Source organism: Sinohyriopsis cumingii, chromosome 12 (genome assembly GCF_028554795.1).
Source record: "Sinohyriopsis cumingii isolate HCF-2022 chromosome 12, ASM2855479v2, whole genome shotgun sequence".
NCBI lineage: Eukaryota > Metazoa > Mollusca > Bivalvia > Unionida > Unionidae > Sinohyriopsis > Sinohyriopsis cumingii.
Window position 1 is genome coordinate 343564 of NC_142972.1, and position 16527 is coordinate 360090.

At 34.0% G+C, this 16527-nt stretch overlaps 1 protein-coding gene across 2 annotated transcripts in view; it reads right to left on the reverse strand.

Annotated features, from left to right (window-relative positions):
- The window catches only part of LOC149785896 (uncharacterized), a 277180-nt gene that overhangs the window by 143142 nt on the left and 117511 nt on the right, over positions 1-16527 (reverse strand). Inside the window, exon 1 of one of the 2 annotated variants that reach the window (XM_089976107.1) lies at positions 14225-15185. The exons of the other annotated variant lie outside the window; for it this stretch is intronic. The gene's annotated coding sequence lies outside the window, so the exon portion shown is untranslated. Of the gene's footprint in view, positions 1-14224; positions 15186-16527 lie in introns of those variants that run through there. 2 annotated transcript variants of the gene reach the window in all.

The following is a 16527-nucleotide window of genomic DNA, read 5'->3' on the forward strand; positions in this document are numbered from 1 at the left end:
TGCAGACGATTACTCCATACTGAATCCGATGCATCTGTGAACAAGCAGAGTTGAGTTCATTGGTGCATGGGGACTGAAGTTTGATAGCGGTCCTGAAATGTCCATCAAATCAGATGACAGTGGAAATATCATCTTAGAGTATTCAAGGGGTCCCTGTGTGGTTTCCATGAGACCATAAGGAGAAAGCAAAGAGGATTCAAGGGGTCCCTGTGTGGTTTCCATGAGACCATAAGGAGAAAGCAAAGAGTATTCAAGGGGTCCCTGTGTGGTTTCCATGAGACCATAAGGAGAAAGCAAAGAGGATTCAAGTTTACCTAGCTGAATCGGGTCCACTGTGGAATTCAAGGTCTCCATCAGGTCAAGAAAAAGAAGAGCAAACAATGTGGTCTTTACTCTTAGCACCTCCAACAGGGCAAGATCTTGTCACTCTCTCCTGAGGGACAGTCTAATCTACTTTTTATGAGGAAATGTATATCTATAGTTTGGCAGAGTCTGGAGATGGAGTGAGCTCTGATTTCTCCATGCAGACACTTCCTGTGTGGAGAAAAGATAGGGATGCAAATATAAGCACCTTGAAGATCACTGGAGACCACCCAATCACTAGGTCTTATGGTGTTTCTGAGGCAGAAAAAAATACCAAACCTACCCACACCCTGCTTAGACAAAGTTCCTGTAATAGAAAGCTGAAATTAAGTTTTTTATACCCAAAAAAATCTATTCAACGAAACGTATACAACAGGTAATGCATGAATTAAGTCTACACCAATATAATTTCAGCAAGAAGTCACCTTACATGAGTGTTTTCAAAAGTTTAAATGCAAAAAAAAACGAATGCTAGCTCAATAAAGAAAAATACAAGAGAAGCACACAACCAGGCTTAACTAAAATCTAAAGACTATTGAATTAGCAAAAAAAGTGAAGGTTACTATTGCTAGTAATTTTTAAAAATGTCAAGGAATGACATTTGAAACTAATGGTAATACATGTACTGAGAAAGAACCTTGGTTGATGAAGGTGAAAATTGAATTGCTTACCATGTGTAACACAATCCACCATAACAGGTAAAGTGAATAAAATGTTCATAATGAACAATAATTTGGATAAAGGCAAGTGCATAAATTCAAGAATAGGAAAACAAAAACAAAATACCTACTGGTACCCATAGCTAGAAAAAAAAGCACAGCCAAATTTGAATCACTAATGCCTTTTGTAAAAATAATCTTAATTTTTTTTTAAACTTGATCAGGGGTGTTTACAAAGAATAGGCAGACAACAGAAATGGTAAATTCACTTGCTGAACAACGAAGTGATAAGAAATATTTTTGATGTAAACAATGTAGACATTATAGCTATCTGACTGTGAAAAGAATAAAGGGCAGTCAGTACACATCGGCAAGAATGGGCAGGGTGTCCCAGGGCATGCAATCCAGTATTCTGGAATCTTCAAAAGATCTGGTTATTCTCCTCCTGGAAAAGACCAGCTTTGCAATAGCAACAGGTATTGTATTAATGATATTAAAAGCAGTATGCATCGACATCAGATCAAGATTGTAACACAAAACTACAATAACAAATTTTGATCCAAGTGGATAAGGCGGTACATTTTACAAGAGTAGGTATAGCATCTCTTTGCTTTTGACTTGCAGGATGTTATACAGTGCCATCGTTATCCTGCTGATCATTTACTTCCACCCGTTTACATCTGACTTTCAAGTTGTCATAGAGTACCATCAACATCCTGTTGATCATCATATCCTTTCTCCATTAAAACAAAGATGGCATCTGAGGCATCAGGGCAATAAACATTCTCTAAGATGGCATTAGGGGCATCCGGGCAATAAACATTCCCTAACAAAGATGGCATTAGGGGCATCCGGGCAATAAGCATTCCCTAACAAAGATGGCATTAGGGGCATCCAGGCAATAAACATTCCCTAACAAAGTGGCATTAGCAGCATCAGGGCAATAAACATTCCCTAGCGAAGTGGCATTAGTAGCATCAGGGCAATAAACATTCCCTAGCAAAGTGGCATTAGCGGCATCAGGGCAATAAACATTCCTTAACAAAGAGGCATTAGCGGCACCAAGGCGATAAACATTCCCTAACAAAGATGGTATTAGTGGCATCAGGACAATAAACATTCCCTAATAAAAATGGCACATGGGGCATCCGGACAAAAAACATTCCCTAACATGAGTTCATTTTTACACATGCCAAAGAGGGTAACTATGCACAGCCCCTGCAATTCCATTGGAAGAACATTGGATTTGTAATCCAGGGGCCATGGGCTCTATAGTGGCTAAAACAGTTGATTGCCTTGGGGTCTCTATGGGAGGGGAGCACTTAACTTGCATATCCTCTACATAAAACAGCTATAAAGAAAAGTTATAATTGCAATTAAAATAACAAAAAATAAACTTAAACTTGTATAATCAGAACCTACCTTGTCCTATATGTTAGCTTTAAAATAAGTAATGACTGCAGTGGAATTTATCTACATGTACACCTCATGTCTAACACAAACAATATAAAGATCTACTATTTCTGGTGTAATATTAGAATCCTGACTGGATTGACAAATGTATCCAAGTGTCAAAGTGCATCTGCAATGCATTCTTAGTTCTATTTGCTGTGTAGGGATGTATTAAGTTACATTTACCAAGCAGCACAAATCCCACCATAAAATGTAAACAAAATATACCCTACTTCTCACCTGTTGCTGGTGACTGGAAAACTGCTTCATCAAATGAATAATTACTTTCCAAGAATGTTGAAAAAACAGAGGCACCAGAATGCTTTTGTATTTGGGATACTCCATACACTGTAGACAGGATTGGGATGGGGGTGTTAACATTACTGGAGTAGCCAGCAATATGTACAATTTACTATATTTATCATAATACCTACACTAAATTACTGAAAACTTCCTAATTATATAATCTGCACTAAATGACTGAGACCATAATTAGATAATATACACTACTTGATTGAAAACTTTATAATTAGATAATATACACTAATTGATTGAAAACTTTATAATTAGATAATATACACTATTTGACTGAAAACTTTTTAATTAGATAATATGCACTACTTGATTGAAAACTTCCGAATTAAATAATATGCACTCTTTGATTGAAAACTTCCTAATTAGATAATATGCACTAATTGATTGAAAACTTCCTAATTAAATGATATGCACTACTTGACTGAAAACTTCCTAATTAGATAATGTGTACTAATTGACTGAAAACTTCTAATTAGATAATATGCACTGATTGAAAACTTCCTAATTAGACATTATGCACTACTTGATTGAAAACTTCTAATTAGATAATATGCACTAATTGATTGAAAACCTCCTAATTAGATAATATGCACTAATTGATTGAAAACCTCCTAATTAGATAATATGCACTAATGACTGAAAACCTCCTAATTAGATAATATGCACTAATTGATTTAAACCTCCTAATTAGATAATATGCACTACTTGATTGAAAACTTCCAATTAGATAATATGCACTAATTGATTGAAAACCTCCTAATTAGATAATATGCACTAATTGATTTAAACCTCCTAATTAGATAATATGCACTACTTGATTGAAAACTTCCAATTAGATAATATGCACTAATTGACTGAAAACTTCCTAATTAGACATTATGCACTAATTGATTGAAAACTTCCTAATTAGACATTATGCACTAATTGACTGAAAACTTCCTAATTAGACATTATGCACTAAATGATTGAAAACTTCCTAATTAGACATTATGCACTAATTGACTGAAAACTTCCTAATTAGACATTATGCACTAATTGACTGAAAACCTCCTAATTAGATAATATGCACTAATTGATTGAAAACTTCTAATTAGATAATATGCACTACTTGACTGAAAACTTCCTAATTAGACATTATGCACTAATTGACTGAAAACTTCCTAATTAGATAATATGCACTAATTGATTGAAAACTTCCTAATTAGATAATATGCACTAATTGATTGAAAACCTCCTAATTAGATAATATGCACTAATTGATTTAAACCTCCTAATTAGATAATATGCACTACTTGATTGAAAACTTCCAATTAGATAATATGCACTAATTGACTGAAAACTTCCTAATTAGACATTATGCACTAATTGATTGAAAACTTCCTAATTAGATAATATGCACTAATTGATTGAAAACCTCCTAATTAGATAATATGCACTAATGACTGAAAACCTCCTAATTAGATAATATGCACTAATTGACTGAAAACTTCCTAATTAGATAATATGCACTAATTGATTGAAAACCTCCTAATTAGATAATATGCACTACTTGATTGAAAACTTCCTAATTAGACATTATGCACTAATTGACTGAAAACTTCCTAATTAGATAATATGCACTAATGACTGAAAACCTCCTAATTAGATAATATGCACTAATTGACTGAAAACTTCCTAATTAGATAATATGCACTAATTGATTGAAAACCTCCTAATTAGATAATATGCACTAATTGATTGAAAACTTCCTAATTAGACATTATGCACTAATTGACTGAAAACTTCCTAATTAGATAATATGCACTGACTGAAAACCTCCTAATTAGATAATATGCACTAATTGACTGAAAACCTCCTAATTAGATAATATGCACTAATTGATTGAAAACTTCCTAATTAGATAATATGCACTAATTGACTGAAAACTTCCTAATTAGATAATATGCACTAATTGATTGAAAACCTCCTAATTAGATAGTATGCACTAATTGATTGAAAACCTCCTAATTAGATAATATGCACTAATTGATTGAAAACCTCCTAATTAGATAATATGCACTAATTGATTGAAAACTTCCTAATTAGATAGTATGCACTACTTGACTGAAAACCTCCTAATTAGATAGTATGCACTACTTGATTGAAAACCTCCTAATTAGATAATATGCACTAATTGATTGAAAACTTCCTAATTAGATAATATGCACTACTTGACTGAAAACCTCCTAATTAGATAATATGCACTACTTGCCTGAAAACCTCCTAATTAGATAATATGCACTAATTGATTGAAAAGTTCCTAATTAGATAATCTAGCAAAACTCATCATAAATGTGCACACTAAAGATGTCATAAATAATTTCCCAAAAACATGTATATGCATAATAGAAGTCTTAAATTTACGTTGGGAACACTCCACTTTGGAGGTGCCTTCCTTCCCCATTAAGCAAACACAGATCCATGTGAGACTTATTTAAGCAACAAAGTTAAAAGGCAATGAGAATGCATGCATGTGAGATGCAAAGTTCATAGAAAAGCATAACATTTTATGCAGATTCTGGCAGCCAGTCCCCTTCCACAAGGTATGCTGGAATCAAGGTACATATTTGTAGGAATCCATTTTTAAGGTGATTTACTAAAAGATGGATGTGTGCTTATGATTGCAAATCTTAAATCCAATATGGAGAAGAAACTATTACATCAGTTCTGATGCAGAAGGTGATTTTTGACATAAACTTTACATGACATAGAAATGTTATACCATTTTCATTTCCATGTAACCCAATACCTTCCTTGACCTTGTCTTAACACCACTAAGATTAAGAGTCATTGCAATATTTCTTATCCCCATGTAAATTGATAATTGTTGTTATTTTTTTCTATGCATTCATGAATGTTATGCATTTCAGTGTTGTGATTATACTGGCTAAAAATAAGTGTTGATAAACAGGGTTTCTGAACAAGGTTATGTCCTGCCTGAGTTTTTTATCTGGCTTGTTGTTGTTGTAGGGTTTAATGCCATTTTTCAGCACACAATAGGCTATATATGGCAGCCAGTACTAATGGTAAAGGAAGAACCCGGGAAAACCCTCGGAAAGAACCACCGACCCACAAGAAGCTACTGGCAAGCTTTCTCACATACCCACATTGGCTGAATCCGAGACTCGAACCCACGCAGACAGAGGTGAGATGGCAGTGATCCATAACAGAGAGCGCTTTAGACCACTCGGCCACTCGGGGCCCCTATCTGACTTGTAAAAACCTAAACAGATAATCACAGGCTGGTTGCTGCCACCATTAAAGCCTGAAAAGCTATTCCTATTTCTCATCATCTGCTAATGCAGGTGAGACAAAAAATGTAGATGCTTTAACAGTGTTGATGTAACAGTGAGATGTAACAGTGGTATTATTCCCATGAATACTAATAATGTAACAGTGAAATATAACAGAAGTATTTCTGTGAACACTGATGTAACAGTGACACATAATGGATAGTATTCTGTGAACACTGATGTGACAGTGAGATGTAACAGGCAGTATTCCTGTGAACAGAGATGTAACAGTGCGACAGAACAGGCAGTATTGTTAACACAGATGTGACAGTGACATTAACAGGCAGTATTGCTAACACTGATGTGACTGTGAGACAGAACAGGCAGTATTCTTGTGAACACTGATAATGTGACAGTGAGACAGAACAGGCAGTATTCCTATGAATTATCAATGTTTGCAACTTCTCACCTTGTTCAGGAATGTGTTTTTTAATGCTGCAGACAATACATGCAGACTGATAAATGCATGAGAATAAGGTTGGCTTTATGTTAAATATAAATAAACAATTAAACATGTCAGTGATACACATTTTTCAAAATGTAACTTGTACATGCATGCATGGATGGATGAAGTAAAGTAAATGTGAGATTTATATGCAACAAAGATGGGTTACTTTTATGTACTACTTCTACAAATGTAACTGAAAAAGGCCTTAAGGAAGATTGATCATTTGACCAAATGAGCTTCTTTAAAATAAAGTCATTATTATTATTATTATTATTATTATTATTATTATTATTATTAATATACAACAACTACAATTGTACAAATGGGGAGCTTTTAATGAAGTCCTTTGACAGCTCTTGCTCTGTAAATGAACTGGTTAAAGTTAATCAAGGGACCCTATGAACCCCTGATACAGTAAAAATTTCCTTCAATAACTGGAATGTTACTATTAGCTCCTTACTACATGTAATGATGGAAGACACATTACAAATATTAACAACTACCAATTTAGAGGGCCTCAAGGGAGAATAGTCCTTGACTAATGAGTCACCCTCTATAAATAAAGCATTATTATTATTATAATTATTATTAATGCTGGAAGCCACACTACAAATAATCCCAACTACCAGTTTAATGATGGAAGCCACATTACAGATACTCAAATTACCAATTGAATGATGGAAGCCACATCACTAAGACATACAACAACCACTGAATGATGGAGGCCACATTACAATTACATACAACTACCAGTTTAATGATGGAAGCCACATCACAATTACATACAACAACCACTGAATGATGGAGGCCACATTACAATTACATACAACTATCAGTTTAATGATGGAAGCCACATCACAATTACATACAACAACCACTGAATGATGGAGGCCACATTACAATTACATACAACTACCAGTTTAATGATGGAAGCCACATCACAAATACATACAACAACCACTGAATGATGGAGGCCACATTACAATTACATACAACTACCAGTTTAATGATGGAAACTACTTACAAATACAGGTAAAACCCATTATAATGTGATGCTCGGGGTCCAAATAATATCACGATATATGCGGGATCACATTAACAAATTTTTCCAAAAACTTCCCCATAGAAAACGTGCATTGAAATTTCAATGTCGTCAGTTTTAACTAACCTCTTGATCATATATTGTTTGTTTTGTTTGCCAAGTTTCATCAGAAATCAAATATACTTCAGTTCTGAATTGTATACATGCCAATATGGCAGAAATAGTGCACAGTGAAGTTAAGGCAACATTAAACGCAGTGCTGGGATAAAAAAATCTGCTAGGGAGACAAATAATTGGCTTTTCCAAGAGCATGTATTTAGGATATTAAAAATAGAGGTCACCTTAAATTAAAAAATGAGAGCCATCCTGCCACCACATAATAAGCAGAATCGCATTATAACATGTTTTACCTGTACTACCAACAACCAGTTTAATGATGGAAGCCACATTACAAATACTCCCTACTACCAATTTAATGATGGAAGCCACATTACAAATGCTTACAACCACTGAATGATGGAGGCCACATTACAAATACATACAGCTACAAGTTTAATGATGGAAACCACATTATGAATACTCCCTACAACCAATGTAATGATAGAATCCACGTGACAAAATACTCCTATTACCAGTTTAATGATGGAAGCCACATTACAAATACATCTACCAGTTTTGATGATAAATATTCACAAAATTATCTTGCTAGCACAATATGTGTGCTTAAGTGTCCCAAACTGAGCAAATTACGACAAATTAGTTTCAAATTAGGACTGGCAAAAAGACCAATGTGGAAGTAATTCTTCTACTGAGAACCAATTAAAAAAAACTACCACCACAATTAAGTTCTGGTCATGATAAGAACTGACAAGAATATTAGGACACTGCAATCTGAAGAGATTTTTCAGCATAAATAATTATCCATCATAGTATTGAAACTTATTATCCTTTTAACCTTTCACATTTGCTGTACATGGATGACAAATTTAAAAGCCATTTGTGTACTCTGATATATGATATCCAGCAAGACATAATTCACACAAAATATATACAGACTTTATCTGAATGCACAAGGAAAGAGTTATCTTATAATAAAGCAGAATTCAAATGTTGTCAATTATGGGAACTGAAAGTCTTTTTTATATACAATTTTCAGAGACCTACAATCATATATTTGTTAGTCAAGTATGAAATTAGTTCTTGGTACAAATGAGGACTCAAAATGTCTATTCTGTTAAATGAATGAAATCTCGTCAATATCTTTCTTGAGCAATAACCACATCCTAAACACAAACACTGAAAACACAAACCTCAACAAAGATAAAAATATATCAATTAATAGCAACCCTCAATATTCAAAGTAGTTATCTTCATTATTTTGTCATAGTAGATCAGAGGTAGGCAAACTTTCCAGTGCAAGTGCCGCATACACAAATTTACACCTTGTCGCGGGCCGCATCCTTCATTAAGTAAAATAATTAATATTTGAAATAGCAAAACCAAAGGTTTTTCTAAATAACATCTAATTAATTTTCAGTTGTTAATATGTTGTTAATATTTGAAAACTTAAACTTAAACTTCAAAAGAAGCACATTTTATTGATAAACAGAGTAACATAAACAGAGTCGGTGCGAATGATGACTTGTTCCTAGGCTGCATGAAAACCCTTGGCAGGCCGCATGAAAGCCCTTGGCGGGCCGCATGCGGCCCGCAGGCCGTAGTTTGCCCACCCCTGTACTAGATAGAAATTATTGACATATGAATACAGTCTCTCAACAAGGAGACCATTAAATCTTAAGAAACAGACAACTACAGTACTTCAATTAATAAAGCATCATTTACCTGAATTATCACTTCATAGTAGCCAATAACACATCTTCAAACTAACCCACACCATGTCTTCATACTAACCAACACCATGTCTTCACAGTCACCAACGTAATGTCTTTATACTAACCCACACCATGTCTTCATAGTAACCAACACCATGTCTTTATACTAACCCACACCATGTCTTCATAGTAACCAACACCATGTCTTTATACTAACCCACACCATGTCTTCATAGTAACCAACGTAATGTCTTCATAGTAACCAACACCATGTCTTTATACTAACCCACACCATGTCTTTATACTAACCAACACCATGTCTTCATAGTAACCAACACCATGTCTTTATACTAACCCACACCATGTCTTCATAGTAACCAACACCATGTCTTCATAGTAACCAACACCATGTCTTTATACTAACCCACACCATGTCTTTATACTAACCAACACAGTGTCTTCACAGTAACCAACATAATGTCTTCATACTAACCCACACCATGTCTTCATAGTAATCAACGTAATGTCTTTATACTAACCAACACCATATCTTCAAAACAGCCAACATCATGTCTTCATAGTAGCCAACACCAAGTCCTCAAATTAATAAACACCATGTCTTTATACTAACCAACACCATGTCTTCATATTAATCAACACCATTTATTCATACTAACCAACACCATGTCTCCATACTAACCAACACCATGTCTTCATATTAATCAACACCATTTATTCATACTAACCAACACCATTTATTCATACTACCCAACACCATGTCTTCATACTAACACCATGTCTTCAAAACTAATCAATACTATTTCTTCAAATTAACCAACACCATGTTAAATAAAAACTCTTGTGGGAGTTGTCTACTGTAATTTTAAAACTGTTACTTGAAGGAGTTATCTAATATCAATTAAAAACTTTTACATGAGGGAGTTATCTATTGTCATTTTTTTTTAAAACTCTTACTTGAGGGAGTTATCTACTGTTAAAAATTCTAACTTGAAAGAGCTATCAACTGTCAATAAAAACTATTACTTGTTGGAGTATCTAATATCAATTAAAAACTCTTATATGAGTGAGTTATCTATTTGTCATTTAAATAAAACTTACTTGAGGGAGTTATCTACTGTCAAATATTCTAACTTGAAAGAGTTATCAACTGTCAATAAAAACTTGTTGGAGTTATTCTAATGTCTATTAAAAACTCTCATTTGTGGGAGTTATCTAATGTCAATTAAAAACTCTTTACTTGAGGGAGTTACCAAACGTCAATTTACTTGAGGGAGTCATCTACTGACAATAATATGCCTAAAGATGGGTTGAAAAAAGGAAGAAAAAAAAACAGATTGCTAATTAATTCAAGTTTGATCAAATCTTTGATCATTTTTTATTCTTAATCTTGATAAGAAATTTATGGCAACTATTTAGGCAGATACTCTGACAGCACAATAAATTCATTTATGAAATATTAATTCAGTGTAGAGCACAAAAAATTCAAACATGAAATATTCAGTGTAGTTTTCATTACAATGTACATCACAATAAATTAATGAAATATTAATTCACTGTAGTTTTCGTTGCAGTTTATCCACAGGGCATGGTAAGTCACTTTATAGGTATATACATTCTCCTACATGAAGTTAATGAGAGAGAAAGTAAAAATAAAGTGAAAAGAGAAATAATAAAATACTGCTTCGTCTATCATGTGTATTTAATTACATATGATAAACCAAGCAAATCATATTTCTGATGTCTTTCAAATAAAACACGGCACAAAATTATCAGAACTGTTTCATGTAAAAGCTGTTGTGGTGTCATCGCTTTACACATGGGTATCCCCCAGAGGTACAAGTCAATAATCAATATAGTTGACAGTACACCTGACCATATCGAGTCCACAGTAATCAGAACAACATAGTTACTATGTGATTTTGTTACCATCATCATTATCATCATCATGATATTGCTAAATCAAGAAATCAGTAATGTATTTACTATTCCATGGGCTGTGTGATTTGAAGAACATAACGTGACCCTCAAATAACTTGAAAAAAAGTACTCTTAATCAGACATGACATATTTTACATAACAGGAACATCTAGGTTATTATCAATACTGTTGTCGGTAGCCACAATTTTACATGATTGGAACATCTAGGTTATCATCAATACTGTTGTTGGTAGCCACATTTTTACATGATTGGAACATCTAAGTTATCATCAATACTGTTGTCGGTAGCCACATTTTTACATGATTGGAACATCTAGGTTATCATCAATACTGTTGTTGGTAGCCACAATTTTACATGATTGGAACATCTAGGTTATCATCAATACTGTTGTTGGTAGCCACATTTTCACACAACAGGAACATCTAGGTTATTATCAATACTGTTGTTGGTAGCCACATTTTTATACAACATGAACATCTAGGTTATTATCAATACTGTTGGCAGATGCCACATTTTTACACAACAGGAACATCTAGGTTATTATCAATACTGTTGTCGGTAGCCACATTTTTACATGATTGGAACATCTAGGGTATTATCAATACTGTTGTCGGTAGCCACATTTTTACTTGATTGGAACATCTAGGTTATTATTAATAATGTTGTCAGTAGCCACATTTTTACACAACAGGAACATCTAGGGTATCATCAATAATGTTGTTGGTAGCCACATTTTTACATGATTGGAACATCTAGGGTATAATCAATTGTCAGTAGCCACATTTTTACACAACAGGAACATCTAGGTTATTATCAATAATGTCAGTAGCCACATTTTTACATGATTGGAACATCTAGGTTATTATCAATAGTGTTGTCAGTAGCCACATTTTTACATGATTTGAACATTTAGGTTATTGTCAATACTGTTGTCAGTAGCCACATTTTTACACAACAGGAACATCTAGGTTATTATCAATAATGTTGTTGTTATCCACATTTTTACATGATTGGAACATCTAGGTTATTATCAATACTGTTGTTGGTAGCCACATTTTTACATGATTGAACATCTAGGGTATTATCAATACTGTTGTTGGTAGCCACATTTTTACATGATTGGAACATCTAGGGTATTATCAATACTGCTGTTGTTATCCGCATTTTTACATGATTGGAACATCTAGGTTATTATCAATAATGTTGGTAGCCACATTTTTACATGATTGGAACAACTTGCTTGTTAACTAATTTCAAAAGCCTGGACTACTATTTAAACAGATGTTGATCCATACTGGCTGTATAGTATGTTGTTGTTGTAGGGCTTAACGCCATTTTTCAGCACAAGATAGGCCATATATGGCGGCCAGTATAACTGGTGGAGGAAGAACCCTGGAAAACCCAGGAAAGAACCACCGACCCACGAGAAGCTACTGGCAGGCTTTCCCACGTACCCACGCTAGCCGAGCCTTGGACTCGAACATACGCAGACAGAGGTGAGATGGCAGTGATCCGGAACGGTGAGCGCTTTAGACCACTCGGCCACTCGGGGCCCCCGCTGTATAGTATGTAACTAGTGTATAGCATATAGTTTTGTATAGTATGTAATTGGTGTATCCAATATAGTTCTGTACAGTATGTAACTGGTGTATCCAATATAGTTCTGTACAGTATGTAATTGGTGTATCCAATATAGTTCTGTACAGTATGTAATTGGTGTATCCAATATAGTTCTGTACAGTATGTTAATTGGTGTATCCAATATAGTTCTGTACAGTATGTAATTGGTGTATCCAATATAGTTCTGTACAGTATGTGATTGGTGGATCCAATACAGTTCTGTATAGTATGTAATTGTGTATCTGTATCCAATATAATACTGTACAGTATGTGATTGGTGTATCTAACATAGTTCTCCATCTTTCCGAATAATGTTGCTACTAGAGAGCTCCTTATCAGTTTGGATGATTTCTATTGTGATACTGAACACAATTTATGCTGTGATCTGGTTCATTAAAGTGTTTAGACACTGAGATCTCCTTATTAGGTTTATTCCTGAGGTGTTTTTTTATTCTCACCTGGAATTCCCTTTTTGTCTCACCTACATTTTATTTGCCACAAAGATGGCGGACGAGTAAGTAAATTACATTAAGTCTGATGTGTACTGGAGGTAAGTAAATGTGATTCTATTTTAGATTTATCCATTTTCATGCAAATATTGGAATTAATGGTCTTGCAATCTATTACTTTGTTTGCAAACATTTTACTCGTTTTTATGCTCTACCACTTTTTAAGTTGATTCCAGATGCAACCTGGCTACATTAAACATTGATGCAGTCCAAAAAAACAGTATACTGGCTGCAACAATATGTGGTGAAATTCAACGTCCCTAAAAACAGGAGAAGGCAAGTGTCACATGACCCAAAAAGCAGCTGCACCGTCAAATAGGTTATCTTTTGCAGCCACATTTGACACAACCAGAACAGCTAGGCTATTCTATACACTTTCATGTAGCCACATTTGACACAATTTGAACAGCTAGGTTATTCTGTACACTATAATGTGTTGCCATATTTAGATATGTCTCAAGATAAAACTTGAAATATTCTGTATTTATTTTAAAACAAAGGTTCCATCTATTGTTAATGTACATAAGTAATCTACACGGCTGAACTCTGTTGTTAGTTTTAATGGCACTTTGACACATTATTGGCTATATCGTACTAGGAAAGGGCAGGTATCAAACTGTGACCCTTAGATTACTTGTCTGATACATGCCACACACAAAATGTTAAAACTCTTCATATAATTACATACTTACCGGTATTCTAAAAACCTCAAGATGATAATCCACTTTGCTCAAGAATATTTAGATGATTATTAAAAAGTAATCCAGGTAACAAAAAACAAAAATTCACAAGAAAAAGAGCAATGTCAAAATATGAGTATATCCTTAGGAGAAATAACACAATTTTAGCACAACTGTATAAAATCACCAAATTCACATAGATTCCAAGTCCTTCATAAAAATGTATCACACCAGATTAATCCACAAGTGTGACAGGAATATCACAGGTAAAGGACACAAATTTAAATAAAACAGAAAGTTATCACTTTTATATCCTCTTCTGAACAGTCATTTAACTTGAACTTCTAAATAAGTAATCTAATATGAATAATGGGTCTGAAAACAACTATTTCATATTCCTATGGAGCTGTTATAATCCACCCTCCACTATTTAGGTTGTTCTCAAAAGTGGCCATGTAAGATATATCCTGTAACAGACGCACAAAGAAGTTTATCCATTCATTACAGCTCTCCACCTGAACATCCTAAAGGTACAAATAATACTGCTGGCCAGGTAATACCAGGTAATATAATCCCACCTATATTTGGGTCGATACCTGTTAGGATGGTAGGTGAGACCACGCTTCTGTCATTGTTGGTATGTTTATTCATCAGCACTGAATGCATGTTTTCATTTCCTATCAGCTCTCTTGTGGACCCAACCAACAGCTGCCATGTGTAAGATCAAATCAATTCCTCCCTTTCATTGCAACATGGATATGTTCTCACAAAAAAGGAAAAAAAAACCACCCTCACAATTATGCCTTGTTAATTTGTCCTTTCAAATTCTGCAGAGTTCAAAGAGATCCTATAGAATCAAATCAAGGTGTTCCTAGCCACTTTTTTTTAACACAACACCCACATGAAATTTTATCTAGATCCATTTCTATACAATCTTGACCTTCAGATATCATACCCTGTAATCTTCTTCAAGTGTATATTTCTGTAAATGATAAGATAAAATATAAATATTTCCTCTGAACTAAAGCCATCTGTTGAATTATTATTCATAGTGACAATAAAAATACACTACAATGTCACATATGCTATGAATATCTGACAAATATGAAATTATTTCTCCTGTTTATATAAAGACTACAAATATCAACCTATAACATTCTTTTCTTTAAAAATTACAAAAGCTAATTTTGTTGATGACTTAAAGCATTCCAGAAAGTCACACAATTATTTGTATCAAATAAAACTCATACAAAGGCAGAGTGGAGATGGCATATTTAGCCATCATTCGGCCATGCCTAGAATTGGGGGTTGAAAGCGAGGAAGGGTCAAGCTTCTAACACAACAGTATTACCTCACATTTTCCTTATTTTTTCTTAAGCATGGTTTGTAACGTTTTCTTTAATTTCTTTATTTTCTTTTATGATAATTACCGTTGATAGAAGTGTTGAGGAATATTCTTTTCCAATTGCATTACCTGGTTTAGGAATCTGATGATAATAATAATTTATAAAACTTAATTTAATCAACTTACAGAATAAGGGTTGGTGTGCTTTCCAGCATTTGAAGACCTTCAATAACCCTGGGATGAATTGCTGGGTCTCTTTCTCAGGGGAGCTGCCTATTATTTTGTAAATGATTGATTATTTCTTGCAGTTTAAATTTAGTTTGTATTAATTTGTCCAAATACATTAATTTCATACACTATCTCTATTACATATTACATTATTGTGAAACTTTACAATTATCACAAGCATTAAAGATAAGAATTTCTACATACAAGAACTGAAATAACTTGCTGTCTACAAATAACTCCATCATAGGCTGTTTTTTCTCTCTTCAAATTGCTACACAAATGAAAAGAAATAAAACCCTTCTTTTCCCCACCACATAAGTCATTTCTGAGCCAACCATTACATATGGGATTCTTAACAGTATTTTCTTCTGCAATATTTACACCTAAATGGCCCAGCTATCCCTCCCCATACTGGTATCAGATACTGATACCCACTGTCATAAATTTCAGTTTAGTCATTTCATACAGCGATAAATACATAATAATTATGTTTATGTCAGACTATCAGTTGTTATCACTTTCAATGACCTAAGGATTCAGTTTGCTATTCTTTAATTCACTATAATTTGCTCAACAGGAATCTGTCAAAACATAAGGTAATCCCGATCAATGAGAATCTTGCTGAATGGTTCAAGTGTTATCATCAAGCACCTTGATGACTAGGCACACAGTGTACAAACTTGTACATGATGCAAACAGTAATTTCCTGTGCACCTTTTACAACACAAAGCCATTGTCTGTA